The sequence below is a fragment of the Bacillus rossius genome, chromosome 1, assembly GCF_032445375.1.
Source record: "Bacillus rossius redtenbacheri isolate Brsri chromosome 1, Brsri_v3, whole genome shotgun sequence".
Taxonomy (NCBI): domain Eukaryota; kingdom Metazoa; phylum Arthropoda; class Insecta; order Phasmatodea; family Bacillidae; genus Bacillus; species Bacillus rossius.
The window spans coordinates 266,341,001-266,354,118 of record NC_086330.1 but is presented as its reverse complement, the minus strand read 5'-3'; positions in this window follow the sequence as shown (position 1 = coordinate 266,354,118).

Genomic DNA, 13,118 nt, shown 5'->3' with positions numbered 1-13,118 from the left:
AAGTCGGTTTTTTTTTGTTAAAATGTTTGTTTATTTGTTTCATTTTTAGGGACTCTGAAGTACACGAACTAATTTGTCTGAATATGGGTGGACCTACTAAACGTGCTGATCAAATGAGAAAGCGCCGTTTAAAGGAAACAAACGAAGTCAGGGAGAAACGCCTATCTAAACAAAGGAAATCTACATCGAGGACAATCTCAAAAGAGACATGTGAAGAACGCAAAAATAGACTTTCGAAAATGCGGCTTTACACAGAAAAAGTTTTGAACAGGGAAAATATAGAAAAACGTAGTCATCGTCTCGGCTTGATCAACGATCGTCTATCTAATGAGACGGAGGGGCAACGAGCAAAACGTATCAGCTTGATCCACGATCGCCTATCCCAAGAGACGGAGGAACAACGTACCCACCGTCTCGGCTTGATTCACGATCGCCTATCCCAAGAGACGGAGGAGCAACATGCCCACTGACTCGGCTTAATCCACAATCGTCTATCTAATGAGACGGAGGAGCAACGTGCCCACCGACTCGGATTGATTTACGAGCGCTTATCAAACGAAACACCTGAAACTCGTTCACTTCGACTTAGTAGAATGCGACAAGTCACTAATGTTTGTAGGGATATAACAAATGAACAAGCTTTTGAAGAGGCTATTAATATTTTCACTGATGTACCATGTGCCGTTTTCAAAAAAACTCTATATCCAAAACAGCGTTCCAAATTACAAGCAAGTTTGTATAGTACCTTATTACCTGAAGAACTAATTAATTTAGGTACAATAACTACCTGCACACGCTGTTACAATAATATTAGAAAAAGGAAAATTCCAGCAACTGCATATTGGAATAATATGATGCCTGCAGAAGTACCACATGAACTAGCAAATTTGACAAGTGTTGAAGAAAGGTTTTTAAGTCGAATTACACCATTTTTAAAGATTGTTAAACTTAATAACCGGTTCAGTCAAAATTGGTGTAAAGGTCAAGTAATTTTATTTGCAAAGGATGTTGTGGAAATAGCTGAACAGTTACCACTGACACCACATCAAGCTGGTAAATATAAATACAGGTATGAAGTGTTTTTTTTAATAATAATATATGTTAATGTGCTTCTTCATTATACAGATCATTATAGATTCATGTACCAGTATCGGCCCGTGTTAGTCGTGTCTTATCTGTGTCTTGAAGAACTACCTCTTGAAGTCACGTTTAACCAAATTAAATGAAATTAAAATAACAAACTTAAAAAAAATGTTGCTATTGCTAATTAGCGCCATGGCAGGCTCCTAAGAATTGAAGAGTTACGTTACTTTTTCATGGATCCCATGATCAGAACCTAACCAATCTCTCATTAAAATTCCCTTGAAGTACGTCTTTTCCAATAAAAAAAAAATTATCGAAATCGGTTGGCGTGATATTGAGTTATTCGTCCTTTTGTCGCGCACACATTTAATGAAAATTTAAGACTTATATGGTTTTCTCATGGATGCCATTGTCAGAACTGGACCAAATTTAAATGGGACCACACGGGAAGCACCAGCTTTCAAATGAAAAAAGAATCATCAAAATCGGTTCACCCAGTCGAACGTACTGAGGTAACAAACATAAAAAAAAAAAAAAAACAAACATACAGTCGAATTGATAACCTCCTCTTTTTTTTGAAGTCGGTTAAAAAGATGTTTGCTCACAATGTTTAGAGCAAACACATTTACATTTAAAGGTAAGAGCGTCTTCAGAACAATGTCTTCACATTGTATTGCATCAATCAATTTTTGTGCCCTGTGAAGAAATAATTGATACTGTTAAAACTAAATTGGAACAAAAATAATTCAGTTTAGTGCACACAAACAAAAACTATTCAAAATCAATTTCTCTGACAACAATGCCATATAACTTTCTCATAAAATTTTCCATTCCACCTTTATCTGCTAAAATCAGTTCAACTTCAGTTGCATATTTTCCTACCAATAAAATTAGTGTCACAGAAGAATATGTCACGCTTCTCTATAGCTTAGCATATTTATCCTGTGGATCTGGATATATATAAGTTACGTGTATATTTTTGTATTTGTATTTTGTGACACAGTGGAAGGTAAATGAAAATTAACCAAAAAAAGTGAGTCCCTACTGTACTCTTGACAGAAATGATTTTATAGCAGTATGGAGGCATGGAGCACCGACTTATTACGTGCAATAACACGTAACCTGGCGTTAAATAGGAATTGCCATTACAAATTTCAAACGAAATAATTTCTTTATTACATATGGTTACTTGTTACTGCACATAACAAGTCAGTGCTCATACTACTAAAAAAAATCCCTGTCAAGGGTGAGGCTTAAGTTCGGATGCACAGTAATAACACATTTTTTTTAATAACCTTTTACTCTGTCAAAAAATTACTATAAAATTAACACGTACTTATATATGAAGGGTCGACGGATAAAGTTGCTACACTAAAACACAATGGTGGTAAATATCGCACAGAGGCTTTTGAAACAAAAAAATTTTTTTTTCTAAAAATATGTTGTTTAGATACTAGAGACATCCCACAATTTACCCTGGACAATGGCTTCTTAATTCTTACTCTTTTATGAGAAATAACATTTTATAGGTTACAGCACAATACCTGTCTGTGTATTCACACAATTCATTGTTTACCCGCTGCTCTAATATAGTAAATCAGATCCTAAACATAAAAAAAAAAATTGTGAAATAATGTGCACAATCTTTTGACATACTGAATTAAAAAAGCAAGTATCATGTGGGTCATTTTCAAAATAAGTAGCTTTTGAAGAATGATTTTAAAATAATATGGACTCGTAAGTAAAATTTTTTCTGAACATGAATTATAAACACAACATAGAACATAAAAAACACTCGGGCATAGCTTGTTTTTAAATTAGAACAAAGTTTTTACATTAAGGTCATTCCATTCAAAATCTACAAATAATACAAAAAAAAATTGCCATGTCATTTGACATTTTGATGAAACTTTGTACGACATATGCAGCAATATTGTAGACTCAAAAATAATTATAATATTTTTAAAAAAATTCCTTTTTTTTTATACGGCCTACTGTTTGCAGCATGGACCAGCACAAAATTACATTTCATTGTTATATTCTAAAATCTGCAGAAAACTTATTTGAATTAGGAACAATGTTCGTTAGGGCTCATTTGAAAGCTTGTGGCGGCCTCGTCTCTGATGAAGATGTGGAGACGGGGTGGACGTCGCTCGGTCGTTCGGTAGTCGTGGTGTTTGCGGCAGCCAGAACGCTTCCTCATAAAACTTATGGGAGGTAGAAGGAGGAAGGTGCCCGCGGTCTCACCAGGAGTCGCTAGCGGAAGGTTAGAAGTAGGAGAGAGGGATGCCCGTGGTCTCACTAGGAGTCGCTAGCGTAGAAGGAGAAGGAGAGAGAGAGAGAGAGAGAGAGAGAAGTAAGCCAATAATACCATTATTTATCATATTGGTCTTTATTCTCCCAGATTGGCTGGGAGATAGGAGAGCTGCCTAGGCTTGTTAGTCCGTATGATTTATACAGTTATTTTCTAAATTTGTTTGTGTTAAAACTTTACGTATTGTTATCCCTTTGGATGTTTTGCATTTACAATGTTACTTACAAGGCTAAGAAACATACTTACACTACACACTTAATAGTCTTCATAAATATTTACAATCATAACATGTATTGAAGTAACTATAATACATTGTTAATATCACAACTGCCATCTGGTTACGAGTAGTGGCACTACAATGGCCGGAATGTTGCGCTGCGGACAGGACTGTGACCCGGGTTTTAGTTTAAATAAAGAGGAGGTACGACGTCAAGCTTAAGAAATGTACTTTTTTTGTATAGTCAAAGTTAGGTTTCAGTTAAGCCCACGCAAAGATATTTGGACTTAAATTTCATTTGAAAAAGTTATTTTTCATGGATTTTTCGACTTAAAAAACTTAATTAAAAAAGATTCCACATAAGAAGCCCGAATTTTTACCTGTTAAGCTAACAGTGAGTTGTAAGCGCAGAAAAATAAATTAAGCTGTTATTTAAAATCCTTCAACATAAAAAAATATTCATAAAATTTACATTTTCAGAGCTAAAAAAAATACACGTGGGACAGGTTAAAAAATGGTGAAAATACTATAATACCAAGTCCTTACAGTGTACTTAAAAAAAAAAAAAATGAATGCTGTTATTCCCAAGGGTTTAGTTGCTATGAGCTTTAGAAAAACTGTAGAATAGGAGTTACATCACTAACTGTACACGAGGACAATAAGATTGAATATTTATTACATTGAGCTACATTTAGGCCTTTAAATATTTATATTATGCTTTAGTATGAATTACTTGCAGATTTCATTTACATTTATTGTATTGCCTTATATTCATTCAGAAGAGTTGACAGGTGTCCATTCATCTGTGGTGAGATGTTGTGACATCTGCCAGTGGCTGCCATGGACAAGTCTCTGGGGTAGAGAATGCTAAGAATGTTCTTTTTCTGGACCCATTTGTTGTTGTCACAAGCTGACTTCTTGAAAGAGGTGCCAGGGCCTCAAGGATGGAAAAAGTGAATCCTATATTCGTCTTCAGTAACGTGAACTTTCACCTCGAGAACTTTACCTAACCATCACTCTGTATCATACACACAGACATGTAATCCAGGGTGGCCAGCCAACCGGGAAATCGGGAAATACGGGAAATAGCCAGGATTTCTTTAAAAAACCAGGAATTTTTATTAGAACCGGGAATTTTTTTTATGAAGTAAAGATCGCAATAACATACGGCTGTTAAATGAGCGCGTTCACCACCCGTCGAAGCACAACAGTATGCTCGTGAGCTATATTTTGTGAAAGTTAATTTGTTCATATTGCATTAAAAACTTTTGTAGTACGTAAGAAACCGTTAACAATTCAGACTTCCATACTTATTATGTTAATGTATTCAAAAGCAACAGCATTTTGGCTGAAAATGTTGTTGTAGGGTGGTAGTAATTTTTCGCACGGCATGTTGGTAGCACTAGTTTTGTATGTATATTTGTTTTTACTTTGCGCTCATGTTGTTGCGTCACGGTATCACATATTTTTTTCTCGAGTTTTTTTAAAAGTTTAGTTGTGCGGGATGTTGTTTTGAATTTTTTAATCTAACATGTAATTTGCGCAGACTATCAAAATGTCAACGAGTTCGGTCACCACATACAATGACAAATATACGGAAGAGTTTGAATGGGTGGAGAAAGATCCAAAGTGCAGGACAAATGCCATTTGCAATTTTTGTAATGTTAAAATCAATATCGGTAGCATGGGAAGAACAGCATTAGCCAGCCACGCAAGAGGGGCAAAACACGTGCGTTTGGTGTCAAGTAATTTTTATGACGTGAGATTATAAATTTTTTTGTTGGTGGTAGGTTTTCTTTTAAGCAAGTTCATTGATTTAATTTTTAAGCCTATAGTTAAGTTGTCTTTTGTTTAACGCCAATAAAACATCATATTGTGTGTGCTTTGTGTAACAAAAATTGAAATTGTATGCAAATATTGATAAAAACCACCCTTGAATAAACCTGGAAAAAACCAGGAATTTTATTATCCCAGAAGAGTGGCCACCCTGTAATCCCTCAGTTTTGGATGTAGTTTTTTTATGATTTGTAACTTCAGCTCCCTTATTGACTGAAACAGTTTTGTATTACATTGAAAGGGATGTTACATGAACGTGAAGAACACTTGGCTGACTGGAATAAAACTATGTAATAATCTTGTTTGAGGTATTGGAATGGCGAGTTGGAACCTTGTCTGCAGTTGTTGTTCAACCTCTTCAACATCTTGATTTGAGCAGAACAGAAAATGTATGTTCTTTATATTGTCCACACAAAACATGAAAATATCTAGAGGAGAGATGATATGGTTTTCTACAGTCCTCTGAAGTCTTGCCTTTCTCACTATTCTTTTAACTGTCCCACCAATTCCATCACATGGTCCTTTTCCATGCCATTCTGCTTGAACTCAAAAATCTTCTTCATGGTTACACAGATTTATAAAGTTCTTCTTGTTTCTGTACTGTGCCGCCGAACCATCAGAAAAGTAAATAATTTTTTTCATTTGAGGAAGGAAAGATTTTAGACTGACCAGAACTAATTTTTGAAAGGTATAGAAGGCGGTGGTTTTTTGTTCCAATGAATCGCTGATAATGCAAAAGCAACGGTTCCTTAACTCTCCATCTACTTTGAAGTACAACAGAAAGGGATGTATGGTGGCCTGATTACTAGACCAATTGTAGGATTATACCTCATCTTGTACAACAATAGAAAATTTTGAGAAAAATCCCCCATTAGTACATTCTTCCTCCAGCAGAGTAGTCTTCTTCATGTTCAAGAATTCTTTTTGTTTCTTTGTAATAAAATTGTGGCCTCGAAGTTGCTCAAACCTTTTGACTATTTTATCCAAGTACTCTTCAAATGGAAGAACACAAGTCGATAGCTCACAACGGTCTGTTGAAACCCATAAATTGAATTTAAATTCTGTTCCCATTTTTACAAAATCATCCCATCCTTCTTGAAGTACTCCACACATCTTATTACTTCCTGGACATTCACTACATTTTGAGAGCTTGCACAGCTCATTATCAGTACTGCAGACCATACACGACAGATGTTTGTAGTCCATGTTTACTTTCACAGCTGCTAGCATCAGTTTTACATTCTGGTGGATGATTACACACACACAGACAGAATGAGTGCCCGATGAACAATTAACACACAGAATTTGGGTCTGAGTTCTGCAAACTTATAAAACCCTTGTTTCATTAGTGTTTTTTTTTTTCTTTAAAACATGCATAAAGTTCCTTTAGGTTACATAAGATTAACCTTTTTTGAATGCTAACTTTAACACCGTCGGGTCCTAACAGACACACAATCTTTTTTACCTGGCATCATCCTGCTGTAGTCATCATTTTCATAGAAATCTTAAGCAGTTTTAATTGAAACTTCATCAAGTTTATTTTTATCCTGTTTCTTCGATATTTGTGGTAAAATACCATTTCAGTCAATCTTCTTGACAGACGGACCAGATATTAGCTGACATTAAACTCACCCTGAACTTAAGCAATGCTCCAGCTGCTAGGAAGCTTAACTAAAAATACTGACCTTTTCTTGAGTAGAATTTGCAGCCTTAATTTTGTCTTTAAGCTTGTGAATCAATTGTCTATACTCAATACCTAAATCAGCATTCGCCATCATTAACCCTTTTCTTGACAAAAATGATTTCTTTCAATTTTGTTATAACTTCATAATTATGGTTTGAACATATTTAAAGATCATAAACAAATGTAATAAAGCACAAAATATTTTTTTTTGTACATTTGAGAGAGAAAATAATTTATGTATCTAATAAGATACATTACCAAGGAATACAAAATTCAAATGCAATGTTTTGTTGTTCTTTTTGACATAGTAGCCGGTAATTTTTAAATGAAACATTTTTATTCTTCAGAATTTGACTAATACATTTTTAAATGTAGCTGAAAACATATCTTACACAAAATTTTAATGATACACAATTTTTAAAATTATTAAAGTGTTCCAAGATTTTTTTTTTTTTACTGTAGTAGTACTTAAAACATAATTTTAAAATTTTAACACAGATTTTTTGTCTAATGAATATATTTTTTCTATTGTCACTTTGCCTTTCTTGATGTCTTGATTGTTACTACTTCAGTTGCTGAGAAAAGCCCAGTGGTGTTCAGCTTCTTTCCACTATTTCATCAGTTTTTCAGCAATTGCCCATCTGAAGTCTTTTGAGAGGCAAAGATTTCTCAGGTTCTTTACCAAAATCTCTTCTGTACTGAACTGAAGAATTATTCACACACATGTCAATTATCTGAGAAAATATGGAGAGATACCACCTGTTACTCCTCAGTTTGGTTCTATAAAGAGCAATCAACATGTCAGCGAGGTCAACACCCCCCATAAAGGTGTTATACTTCTTGACAATGTGAGGGTATGGAACATCAATTTTCTTCAGAGAACCAGCAGAAGTTTCTTGATTTTGACACCCATCTGGAACTTCCTTGGGCTTTCCATTTCCACTCCTTTTCTTTGCTGTATTCTTTTTATTTTCACAGCGTTTTACAACACCAACAGGTTCAGCTTTACAGAAGGTACTTACCAGGCAAACAACTTTATTATCTACCCACTTAACAGCACACATTTTTCTTTCATTACACACCTGTAAATCATAGGGTACCTCGTGGTTTGGTACCCAAGATCTTATCATCCATCAATAACTTTTTAGTCGATTTTGCCTGATTGTTTCAAGACTAAGTAATCTGTACTTCTCTCGCAGTATATAAAGAAGTTCCAACGTAGTGAAATAGTTATCGAAAAACACAAAAGCACACTGTTGCTGTTTGATAGAACTGCAAAGAGCAATCACAGTCTTCACACCAAGACCCAAAATTGGTTCGGACAGCGAAAAGTCATACTGTCGGAATGTGTTATCCCCTCCATAATGGAGAAAATCGTAATCATACCTGAAACTCCCGCTCTTACAAACACCTTAAATTCCCACTTTTGAGGTTTGGTTTTTCTGTGTACTGATGTTGACTGCCCCTATATGGTATCATCACGTCAATGCTGTATTCACCCTCATGAATATTGGAGAATTTCCTTCGGATAATGTCCACTAGTGGTCAAATTTTGAAATATTGATCATTATCTTGATTATCATTATTAAGAAAATGCAGATATCTGCATATAGCTTCATAACGTTTCAAAGACATTACTGAAGCAGTGGGTTGATATCTGTATCTCTTAGACCAATAGTCTTTATATGCCTGCAAAACAACTATTTCCATTGCTATTTAGATCCCCACAAAATTCTTCAGTTCTGTTTTTGACACATTTATAGATTTACCTGTACTCTGAAAACTATAAATGTTAGTTTGTTCCACTATTAGTTCCCAAACATCATCAGTAAAAAAATCATTGAAAAAATGTGAAGGGTGACAAACAACTCTGGGTATCACTTTAGAAGCAAAACCTTTGTCGATCTCTGTAACGCAGTGCAAAAATGGTTCCTTTTTACACTCAAAAATAGCTTTATCTTGACATTCCTTCAGAATTTGAGATGCCTTCCGTACTCCACTATAAGCTCTGTCACCTATAGTAGTTGAAGTTATATTTTTGTGACTCCTGGTGTATCTAGCCTGTTCCGGAAGAACTGTTGAGGGTATAGTCAGTATTTTTTGGGAAGGTTTCAAAGGTACTGTTTTTTTTTTTAATTTTGAAGCATCCAAATTATTGCTAGAGCTAGGTATCCTTTTCATGGAGGTGGCATTAGTAAGTGGCACTTCTTGAGTAAAAGTTATAACTTATCTCTACATTACTCACATCACACAAAAATTAACAGTGCAGTTAGTCTTATCTTTGATTCTGAAATTAAAATATAACATAACTAGATGTCTTGCACAGCTTTGAAAAATCCTGACAAATTTATGTTCAAAGATTAAATTGCTTTTCAAGGTTCTGCCACAAACACAATTGAATCTCCAAATGCCTACTTTCCAGTACATTTGGTAGTGCCATAGTCAGAATGTCTTGTGTGCTGTACGGAAGTATGTTTTCTTTTTTGGGCCAGAAATATTTGTTAACCTTGTAACTAATTTGACTTAAGCATGATACAAATACTTGGTTATCATGAACATATTTAACCAGGCCTCGATAGAAGTGGCCCTCGTACTTGATGACAACCCATTTGCCAACAATATCTTGTAACTTTAGCATGTTGGGAGCAAATATAATACTAGAAAATCCATCCTGTGTTTGATCTGCTTTTTGTTGTGATGTATAGCACTTATTTTCACGCTCCTTGAGAAGTGTATCCTGATGTTTTTCCAGAAGGAATTTAAATTCCTTAGCATTGAAGCATTTGCAGTATCTCTGTGGATTTGAACAGAAACAACTAACATCCCGGTAACCTATTACACCTTGAGTTGTAGCGGTTATTTGATGAATGCATGTTGTCTGAGGAATTGGTTTCAGTTTTGGAATATGCAAGTAATCTGTCTTGATGTATTCAGCTGGGATGGAAAAAGTTTTATCTTGGTTTGCATTTGTGAAAGATTTGTGTACAGAACTTCAGCATTTGGCAAATCAATCCCATGCTTCAGCAGTTCATCTGCTCATTTCTTTATTGCTCCACCGACACCATCTGGAGCAACTCTGCCATGCCCAGCCTCCCAGAAGTTCCATGTACCTGAAGTAAAGCCTTTCTTATAAATGTTTTAGAGAACAAGTAAACATTCATTTTCTGCCTATACTGTGTTGCAGGTCCATCACTAAAAATATGTAAATGCAATACTTCCGAAAAATTGTCTTTCAAGAAGCTGAAAACAGGATTTAAATGTGTCCATATAGCTGGAGGTGCATGCTCAAGGGTTTAAGAAATGCTACAGAATGTAATAGGATTTGGTTGTCCCAGAAGATTAATTACTCCAGTGTGAAAACGTGTGAAGACTGGCTTGCTGTTATGAAGCTCCAAAATGAGCAGACTACTTGCGTGGTGTATCCAAGGTGCTAGTTCTCCAAAAAATCTATTTGTTATGCATTATTTTGTCTGGAGATTTTCTTTAAGTTTTCTGAAGCTTTGGTACTGATGAATTATGTTAAACTGATGTTTTGCCATAGTGTTAACTTGATGATGGAATGTTTTGCAAAATTCTTCCTTAGTTAGAACTTTTTTATCATTTAATGTAAGAAGAACTGTAAATGTTTTTGATGTTCCATCACTTACATTCATTTTCTGTCTTTCTTCTTGTTTTTTTACCAACAATTGTTTATCTTCCATAGATGGAATTTTCAATATGGTTTTTTGATATTTGCATATGTCACACTGTAAAAACAATCCTTATTAGTCTCCTTACATGTCACTTCCTTTGGAAAGAAAGTTACTGACTGAGCTGTTGTGAAGGACAAACAATTACTTTCTTCTAATAACATACAACAGTTTTCACATGTTCTACACAAACCAGTGTCATGGTCTTTTTGAGTGGGCGCAACAACCCAAAAAGGTTGAAGGCGAGTAAAACGGTGTCGGGACAATTCCAGACAGCGACAATTCCAGTAAACAGATAAACATAAATCTCATTGACAAACACTCGTTCAGTGACAATTCCGGACAGCTAAATCATCATCTCACCGAACATCAGGAAATGAAGAAACATTTTGGCGGGGGGGGGGGGGGGGGGGGGGACTTTGACTTCTATAATTTTTAAGTCAAACCTACTTTGGCGTGATTAAAACCAATTTTTTTATTTGTCTTTGGTTTTTTTAATAATATTTAAAATCAACGTTCTACCAATTTTTTTATCTTTGGTTTTTGTTTTTTATTACTAATATTTAAAATCAACATGAATGCGCATTGTCATTGTTGAAATTTTAATCAAAATTTTGTACATAGGCTATGGTTCTGAGATGTTTTTTCAAGTCTCCAGTGTTTTCGTACTTTTCTTGGCTCATCCAAATTTTTTTGTTGATATTCTTGTACAACTTTTTTCTTTTTTTCCCTTCTAAATTAAGCTCCATCTTCATGTGTATAATGTTGGCATTTTCCGCTTCACTTTTCAGGCAAGATATATCGTATTGTATCTTCGGGTGGGGTTTACCAAGCCACACATTTATTTTACTGTTCCAACCCTCTACTGCATTATTGGTTCAGTGCCTTCGCTTATAACAGGTCCATAGCTGCACAGGTATGATGTCATTTTCAAGCCACTGGTCAATGAAGTAATCGAAGAACTCTTCTAGTTTGGAGTTTGAGGGTGCTTCTCCATGGATTATTATGAGCCACCCTTCGTATACATTTTCAGGTTTTAGGAAAGCCAGAGCTGCACACATCCGGATGCTGAGTGTCACTTCTTTGTTTTCTTTATACTCATTCGTTAAACCTACACTTTGTACCTTCCTCCACAGGCACTTCTTCATATGGAAGAAACAACCATTGATATCAGCAGAAGGAAACACTTCTTTGAGTGCTGATATGGCCGCTGACTCGAAATCCACGTTTATTGTCTGAGGATTTCACTCTGGAATTTTCTCCAACACCAACTGAAACAGATGAATGTATGTTTCTTCTTGTTGGGAAACAAAGCAAAAAGAACAGGAATTACATTTGTTTCTTTTTCATTGCTTCCTATATCTAGGGACAGGTACTTTTCGGTGAGTAAAATTATTGAAAAGCGGTGAGGAAAAATGCCAAAAGTGGCAAAATGTATTTAAGCATATCTTTTTTAAGTAAAAGTTAAATGAACTAAATTATGAATGATCAAAATGTTTAAAACTAACATTTAGAAGTTAAAAACCCTTCAAACTCAAAAGCTTTAAAGTTTAAAATACAAACATTGCACTATCAATACCAAATTCACAAAAATCTACACTCTACTACGTAGTTTCCCAAGGAATAATAAAATGTTTAGTTTATTCACATTATTATAAGAAGAGAAAAATCTCTCGCTGTCTACATTACAGTAAGGGATTCAAACACATTTCAGGGAAAGACATGCAAAGTCAGGAAATTCATTGTTCATGGAAAAAAGAATTTCTACTATTTCTGCCTTTGAGCATTGTGTTCTCTCCTTGACGATTTCCTTCATTCACGTATAGCCACGAGCAATGTCTGCAGAGGAGAGGTTGCCATTTTTCACGCCTGGTAGAGTCATAAACAACTTGATGAGTTCATTGTTTACTTCATTGAGTAGCACCTTTTAAGGGTCAAACTATTTTCCCCTAACACAAACTGACTTCAACATAACATTATTACCAAGTTTATAATCAGAAGCAATGATATAATATTTTCTGGAGAAGGTTATAGATGTAGTTTTCTCATAATTAAGGTCGACAAGATTTCTTTTACACCATTCGAAAACTAATGAAATGTCATTTTGAAGAAGTTTACAGTCTAGATGAAGAGAAATATTTCTGTAAATCTTAAGATCATCAGCAAAAAGTAGGCAATAAGAGAATAGTAATACTTTGGTAATGTCGTCTATAAAAATGTTAAAGAGAAGAGGGGATAGTGTTCCACCCTGGGGAACACCAGAACTAACTATATGTAGATCAGATTTAATATTAT